Here is a 9,140-nt window from a genome sequence, read left to right as displayed (position 1 = left end):
TTGTGTAAAGTGATACACTGTTCTGCTTGTGTAAAGTGATACACTGTTCCGTTGTGTAAAGTGATACACTGTTCTGTGTAAAGTGACACTGTTCGTTGTGTAAAGTGATCCACTGTTCCGTTGTGTAAAGTGATGCACTGTTCCGCTTGTGTAAAGTGATACACTGTTCTGTTGTGTAAAGTGATACTGTTCTGTTGTGTGAAGCCAAATGGTGAGTTTGTTCTTGACAGGATTAAGTCCAGATCTTCAGTCCATGTGAGCAGATACCGTTCAGATACTGCGCGGCCAACAGATGCTGTGCAGATCAAGTGATACCTCCTGTGTGATTTACTTTGGTCAGATCCAGATAAAGATGTTATGGGTGTGGGGAGAAAATGATAATCGCGTGGTGTTTCTTACACCTTTGGTGCTGATGTAGTGGCAAGTTCCTACATAAACATGATCTTGATTTGATATGCAGAGCACATCAAGTTAGTCTATCAGAAAATATCTTTAATAGTTCTCATCATTTAAAAAAATTTTCTTGTAATTTTGATACAGGTATAAGTTTAGAAACAGTACTAACCTTTCTACATCATAAAGAACTATTACCTTGCATGCAACTGTCATAGAATTTCCGCGCATGTAATGAGCTTTGAACAAACTCTCTTCCCTGAACACAGGCAGTAATGCGGAAAAGTGAGTTTATGATCACGCAGTTAGTGCCACACAGGGATTATTGTGTTTAGGGGTCATGTCACCACACCCTATTGGTGGAGAACTGTAGCTATATGGCAGTTACATCACAGTTAATGCAATACACTGATCTCATGCTGGTTATCAGTAAGGTAATAGTTCTTAGTGGCATAAAGATCGGTTTAAATGAAATACCTTTCCAGATAAGAAAAATGTTAACATTTGTGTCTATCACAAGGAAGCTGCTTTGTGAGAATCAAAACCTAAATACTGTTTGTTTGATTGACCTACTAAGTACACACTATTACTATAGGTTGTATATATAATTTGCATTATATTTTGTACTCGTAGGACTAGGCTGTAGCTGTATCATTATTTCTTAATAATGAAACACTCTATACCAGTGTTTGTTGGACTTTTCTTCCCAAGGAATCATCTCTCATCTACTAAAACAAAATAATACAATAATACTAATATGTACACTTATGGAAAAGTGAAGTAAGACCACAAGTACATAAATACTTCAAAACACTCATGATTAGATCTTAACTTTACAGTGAAAGTTTTATTCTAATATGTTTTGCTTTTGTTCCTTTTTTTGTTTTTTTTTTTTTTTCATGACTGTAGAAAATTTTAATTTTGGGACTAACACCATCAGCTCACTTTCAACATTTTCTGTTACACACAGCATGACTGAAATGAATATTCATTCATGACGTTAGAAAAACACAACTTCAAAAAAAATACCAAACCAAATAATATGAATTTTTCTACCAGAATTGCCTCATTAAGAAAGATACAACTTTCAAAAGCTTTCAAGTTATAAGGCTTTGTACTCTTTTCTTGAGCTTAACTGCATAACTGATCTGAAACTAGTATACAGTAAATAAGTGAGTGTAAATATCAGTTGTAGTAAATAGTGAGTGTAAATATCAGTTGTAGTAAATAGGCTATTTTTAGAGAGGAAGTAGCAGTTTTTGTTTCACACAATTATTTATTAAATGAAATAACTTTTTATGTTAACTTCAAGTTAGTTTACAGAAACATTTCTTCCTCATTCCACCATATACTTTTATTCTAATGACAGGTGGTAGAAGATGGATATGAATTCTAACCACTGTATACTTTATTCTAATGATAGGTGGTAGAAAAGGGATATGAATTCCTAACCACTGTATACTTTTATTCTGATGGTAGGTGGTAGAAGATGGATATGAATTCTAACCACTGTATACTTTTATTCTAATGATAGGTGGTAGAAGATGGATATGAATTTCTAACCACTGTATACTTTATTTTCTGATGGTAGGTGGTAGAAGATGGATATGAATTCTCACCACTGTATAATTTTTTATTCTAATGGTAGGTGGTAGAAGAGGGATATGAATTCTAACCACTGTATACTTTATTCTAATGGTAGGTGGTAGAAGATGGATATGAATTCTAACCACTGTATACTTTATTCTAATGGTAGGTGGTAGAAGATGGATATGAATTCTAACCACTGTATACTCTATTCTATGGTAGGTGGTGTGTAGAAGATGATATGAATTCCTAACCACTGTATACCTTTAATTTCTGATGGTAGGTGGTAGATGGATATGAATTCTCACCACTGTATACACTTTATTCTGGATGGTAGGTGGTAGAAGATGGATATGAATTCTCACCACTGTATACTCTTACCTCCTAATGACAGATATGAATTCTCACCACTGTATACTTTATTCTAATGGTAGGTGGTGGTAGAAGATGGATATGAATTCTAACCACTGTATACTTTATTCTAATGGTAGGTGGTAGAAGATGGATATGAATTCTCAACCACTGTATACTTTATTCTAATGGTAGGTGGTAGAAGATGGATATGAATTCTAACCACTGTATACTTTATTCTAATGGTAGGTAGTGGTGAAGATGGATATGAATTCTTACCATTGTATACCTCTTTATTCTAATGGTAGGTGGTAGAAGATGGATATGAATTCTTACCACTGTATACTTTTATTCTAATGGTAGGTGGTAGAAGATGGATATGAATTCTCACACAACTGTATACTTTATTCTAATGGTAGGTGGTAGAAGATGGATATGAATTCTCACCACTGTATACTTTATTCTAATGGTAGGTGGTAGAAGATGGATATGAATTCTCACCACTGTATATACTTTATTCTAATGGTAGGTGGTAGAAGATGGATATGAATTCTCACCACTGTGTATACTTTACTAATGGTAGGTAAAGATGGATATGAATTCTCAAATTCAATTCATACTTTATTCTAATGGTAGGTGGTAGAAGATGGATATGAATTCTTACCATTGTATACCTTTATTCTAATGGTAGGTGGTAGAAGATGGATATGAATTCTCACCACTGTATACTTTTATTCTAATGGTAGGTGGTAGAAGATGGATATGAATTCTCACCACTGTATTTTATTCTAATGGTAGGTGGTAGAAGATGGATATGAATTCTCACCACTGTATACTTTATTCTAATGGTAGGTGGTAGAAGATGGATATGAATTCTGTATACTTTATTCTAATGGTAGGGTGGTAGAAGATGGATATGAATTCTCTACCACTGTATAATTTTATTCTAATGGTGGTAGGTGGTAGAAGATGGATATGAATTCTCACCACTGTATACTTTATTCTAATGGTAGGTAGAAGATGGATATGAATTCTCACCACTGTATACTTTATTCTAATGGTAGGTGGTAGAAGATGGATATGAATTCTCACCACTGTGGTAGGTGGTAGAAGATGGATATGAATTCTCACCACTGTATACCTTTATTCTAATGGTAGGTGGTAGAAGATGGATATGAATTCTCACCACTGTATACTTTATTCTAATGGTAGGTGGTAGAAGATGGATATGAATTCTCACCACTGTATAATTTTATTCTAATGGTAGGTGGTAGAAGATGGATATGAATTCTCACCACTGTATACTTTATTCTAATGGTAGGTGGTTAGAAGATGGATATGAATTCTCACCACTGTATACTTTATTCTAATGGTAGGTGGTAGGTGTTAGATGTTAGATGGATATGAATTCTCACCACATAACTTTTATTCTAATGGTAGGTGGTAAAGATGGATATGAATTCTCACCACTGTATACTTTATTCTAATGGTAGGTGTTAGAAGATGGATATGAATTCTCACCACTGTAACCACTGTATACTTTATTCTAATGGTAGGTGGTAGAAGATGGATATGAATTCTAACCACTGTATACTTTATTCTAATGGTAGGTGGTAGAAGATGGATATGAATTCTCAACCACTGTATACTTTATTCTAATGGTAGGTGGTAGAAGATGGATATGAATTCTTTGCAAAACGACAGTTAGTTACTCTTTCTCAGCTCCCAACTACTGTGGTGAGTTTGATAATGCAGGAGCCATGATGAGTGTTGATGAAACTCTTATGTGCTCATTTCAGGTAAGCACATTTCTCTTTGATCCTAGATCATTTAACTTTTTTTTTTCTTTTAAGCATGTTTCATGATGAGACATTTGAAATTTTTCACCTCCACTACTATAAATTTAGATCATTCTTGATAAATAAATGTGGAATGTAGTGATGTTTCCCTGAAACATTTTTGTATTAAACCACATGTTACTACTTTTTTTCAGGGAGAACACATTTCTTGGATAAACTGTATATTTTGTTCATCTTTTAACCTATCGATATGTAAATGAAATGTGTTTGGTTATTGTTTTGCAACTAACTCATGCTTGTTACAATGGAGACTTTGTAAATACTGTTGTGATAATTGTATATTTGTTATTTTATTTGATGTAAATTCAGTTTTTTATAGTTTTTAAATATTTTTGTTTGAAATAATTCTAAATTACAGATTCTGAAACCAGCAGACAAAAAAGAATTCACCATACGGTAAAATGGCATCATCCAATCGTCCAGTAACTCCTCCTAGAGGTCAGGTCGTTAAGAAAAACAGCAAAAAATAATATCTACTACTCTCTTTTATATCTTAGAAAATCATCACAGGTGCAGGTTTGAAGTTCAGTAGGAGGATCTGTACAAGTCCATGTGGATATTAGTAGTTGAAAAGCTTGTAAAAAATGAATCTATGATAGAGGTTCTGTAGTAAAGCTTTGCAGTTGTACAATATAAATTAGAGGGAAAACAATTTTGATCATTGTCAGTACATTTATAAAGTATTGTTCTATTTGTACTTTTTTGACCTCATCGTGTGTAGTTTTGAACACATACATTTATAGAAATGTTAAGTAGCATTTAGCTATACAAGAGTACATGTTTGCTTTCAACAAAATATAAGTTTGACCTTTTATTTGTAGAATGCTACCAAATTTTCTTTCCCTTTGTTAATCTACATATATCAGCCAAAGTTTTGTCTTTGCTTGTGCTGTTTTCCTCTTCGTTTTAAGTTAAAACATTCTTAGTATAATTTTATGTTTTGTCACTTTCTCTTATCATATTGATGCAGTTTTGTGGATTTATATATTTTTCAACTTCTTAGCTTAAAATATCTTTGACATTCAAATATAAAACAAGATGCAAAGAATGTCGCCAATGGAAAATATCTCGGCTTTCAGTCCTGTTTCATTACCTCTTGTACTTTCCATGAAAAGATCAAATAGTTTTGCATATAAATGCTTTCCTTTTTCTTAATAAGTTATTTTGGAATGTAAGGACTGAAATTCCTTCATTAGGCTTAATAAATACTCTCAGACATTTAGCATTTACAGAGTTTCTTAAATATGATTAAAACTTTTAATATTCTAAAGATCATTCATAAATATTTACTTCTGAAAATGCAATTACATCGTGAAGTAAGTCTTCCATAAAATAATATTTCCAATACGATATCTCACCTCTTCTCAATTGGTACTGTTATTATTGTCACATCTTCTCAACACTCGTCACTAGCCTTCCGTCTCTGACTTGTCCACATCCGCATGTAAATGATTATGCAGAAGCTCTCCACCAATAGGAGCTCAGCACAACGTCTTTGTAAACAGCTCTTTCTCACAGTTGTACTCATTAATCACTTCGAGGTTGACGAGATGACCTTCACCACATACCTCCAGAAGTGGGAGGCTCTGTGTGAGTGGAGGTAAGTATCCATTAGAAATTATGTTATAGCTCTTTCAGGTTCTGCCAGGTGTTGTGTGTCTGTTCAATTATCATCTGTAGTGAAAACATTATGTTGCAGGATTATATTATAGAGATGGGATGTAACATAGGACTGCTGGTAGTTCTCTCTAGTGGATTTTTGCTTCATAAGTATGTTCATCCTAGACCATACTGTGGACACACACGAGTAAAGCTGACAGGGATTGGTGTCCATCTCTGGTGCTCTATGGTGTTGATTCTTCCTACTGCAGAACTGAGAGACATTTCCAAATGCTGTTAAGTGTTGGTTTATCAACTCCATTGATGTGGTAGCTCTGCTTTTCAAAACAGGGTATTGTGGTTACCTGTTGCACTGTTTTGGTAGTGTGATCCTCTTCAGCTCTTTGTTTTCTCTCCATGGGAGTCCTTCCTACTTACCAGTTCCCAGCCACTGGGATTGTGGACCATGAAGACCTGTCTTCATGATGCATCGTACAACACAGTTGAGAGGAGGGTGGTGGAATTTGCAGATGTTGATGGCATATAGCACTTCCTACCAAACATCTGATATACAATTCTAGATACTCCCAGGTTTTAGTTGAAGCACTCCACCATGTCACAACTATATATATGTATATATAATGTAGTTTGCCCCTCAGGTTGAAATATTCCTCCCATGTACAATCTGTCACCCCAGGGGAGTAGGTGTTAGTTGACGATGGTCCAGCTAAGTAAGTCCTCTTCCATGCACTGACCAGCATACCTTGTCCTACCACAGGCTGGATGAACTATCCCATTGCCACCAGTTTTAGAATGGAGATGTATACCAGGTTTGTGGTCCATCTTTTTCCTACCATCTGCTTGATGTTCATTCTCAGGAATCTATCTAGTGTTGGTCATAGCTGGATGCAACACGTGTTTCATTTAGTATGGCTGGGTATCATCCTCCTACTACAGTATGGAAGAACCATACCTTATATTGCCAGATTTTTAACTAGAGATTTCACTTACTCTGGGCTTTCCTCCTTCCTACCATCTGTTGGATGTCAGTTCTTGGTAAATCAGGTGTTGGTTAGGCTGGAAACGTGTGCAAGTGGAAATGAATTTTAGTATGAAAGTTCGTCTTGTTTAGCAATTTCTGGTTTGAGGTGAAGAAGTGGGTGATTCTCTGTCAACTGTGGAACTATTGTACAATCAAAGATACTGATAGGTGTTTGATGAGGTTGAACTATCACTTCAAGCTGTTGCATCCTTGCCACTCAACACAGAGGAATACAATTAATTTGTGATGTGTGTTATGCATCTCCTTCATGCTTTTCCATCTTTCATGTTTGCAACAAAGTCATAAGAATGAGGTATACCTATATTAGATGTGGTGTGGTTTCCACTGAAAATTATATATTTAAAACGGCTGGTATGGGTAGAGAAAGCACTAGCAGAAAAGCAAACAACATTTCGACTAACTGTGAACCTTAGGATGACCGAAGAAGGTCGAAACATTTTCACTACAAAGTAGCTCTTCTCAATTAGTACTGCCCTCTGTTGACACAAAGTCTCAAGGCTCACCACTGGCCTTCCACCTCCCACTTCACCAAATCCACATGTAAATGATTATCCAGCAGCTGTCCACCAATAGGAGCTAGACACAATGCCTGTAACATTTGGACTCATTAATCACTTTAAGATTGGTCAGACAACCTATGCCACATACCTCTGGAAATAGGGAAGGGTGGGTAGGAAATGTGAGACCCGTGAATGACAAGAAAACCTGCTGAGTTGTGATGTTTTCTTTTAGGTTCCACACCTCATGTGCTCTCTGTGGCCACTTCATGAAGGGAGGATTATTTTTTTATCAGCTCTCCACCTGTTCAATGTGGATTCTAGTTATTTAAAGAGAGGAGGTAAGATATTGTGTGGGAAGTTAACAATTTCACAAACTGAAAATATAGTTCTGTTAGATTTCACTGTTCCTACCCACCCCTCCCTCACTTCCATAGGTATGTGGCATAGGTTGTCTGACCAATCTTAAAGTGATTAATGAGTACAAATGTTACAGGCATTGTGTCTAGCTCCTATTGGTGGACAGCTGCTGGATAATCATTTACATGTGGATTTGGTAAAGTGGGAAGTGGAAGACTAGTGGTGAGCCTTGAGACTTTGTGTCAACAGAGGGCAGTACTAATTGAGAAGAGCTATTTTATGAGCAGAAATAAGTATCTATTGGAAATACACTTCAGTTTAGGCAAATATGAACCGTTGTGTATAATTAATCTTTGTCAGTAACCTACATGAAATGTATAGAACATCCATTAATTCATGACTGAGTAACAAATTATTTGTTTTGAAAAGATAAGTATTGGTTCTTGTATGAGTAAATGAGATTTATATAGCTGGTTCTGTAATAGTTATAACTTTTAATTTATTATCTTGTAACTTTTTCTGTTTTGACTGCCAGATTTTGTCATATAATACTATAAATTAGCGATAATATATTGTTGTGACGTCTAAATCTCAGAGTTATGTAACTACTTTTAACATGAACTTAAAAAAGTCCAAAGCTCTAACTTAACAAATACTAACATCACAGGTAAACTATGACTTATGCCAAGTGAAGTATACTTTCAGTCACACATGCACAGAAACATACCTCAACACTTTTGTTTCTACAGGGTGTCCCACATCCATAGGAACAAATTATTGTATTTATTAATACACACACATCAATCCTTAACATACTGTGCTATCAGGGTATTTTTTCCTGAAACGCATACAACTAACATTAGAAATGTGTTTATCTTCAAGAATATAATGAATATTTTCCCTATGGGTCCTGACTTTGAGACACCCTGTACTTTGCTCGTAGTATATACAAATGTAATGCTTGTATATTTTTTTTAATGAAGAGAATGAGATTGCATGTATGTGATTTATGTATTGGAATTGTTTTACAAGTTTTGTTAACAACAAATGTATTTGCACTTTGCATTGCATTGCATTTAGTTAGTTTGCTTCATGGAAGTAGCAGGTTTGCTTAATACAACTGACCAGCAAAGATGTCGATTCTAAATGGGGTGTTAAGAGTCACTTTAATTTGGCTTTTGATTCACATAAAAACTCAAACGCCACCAAAGTCAAACTGTTCTTCCATTTTTTTTTATCTGTTTAAACTTGCCATTTTGAAATTGATTTATCCTCCCAAGTTTTTTTCTACCAGGTGGTTTCTCAGCTAGTTTTGACAGACAAATAACACAACTTCATTTATATGAATTCATGTCAAAAATTAAATTCACTAGTTTTATCTTTTTACTCACGGTAATATTGAGGTGAAGCAAAATTTTACAAATTTAAAAG

At 34.9% G+C, this 9,140-nt stretch overlaps 1 pseudogene; it reads left to right on the top strand.

Annotated features, from left to right (window-relative positions):
* Nucleotides 1-208: 208 nt before the first annotated feature.
* On the top strand, nucleotides 209-4,660 carry LOC143242007 (serine/threonine-protein phosphatase PP1-beta pseudogene; annotated as a pseudogene).
* Nucleotides 4,661-9,140: the final 4,480 nt, after the last annotated feature.

This window comes from Tachypleus tridentatus, unplaced genomic scaffold (genome assembly GCF_004210375.1).
Source record: "Tachypleus tridentatus isolate NWPU-2018 unplaced genomic scaffold, ASM421037v1 Hic_cluster_1, whole genome shotgun sequence".
In the NCBI taxonomy this organism is placed as follows: Eukaryota; Metazoa; Arthropoda; class Merostomata; order Xiphosura; family Limulidae; genus Tachypleus; species Tachypleus tridentatus.
The sequence above is the reverse complement of the archived record's forward strand: the minus strand, read 5'-3'. Positions and strand labels throughout refer to the sequence as shown.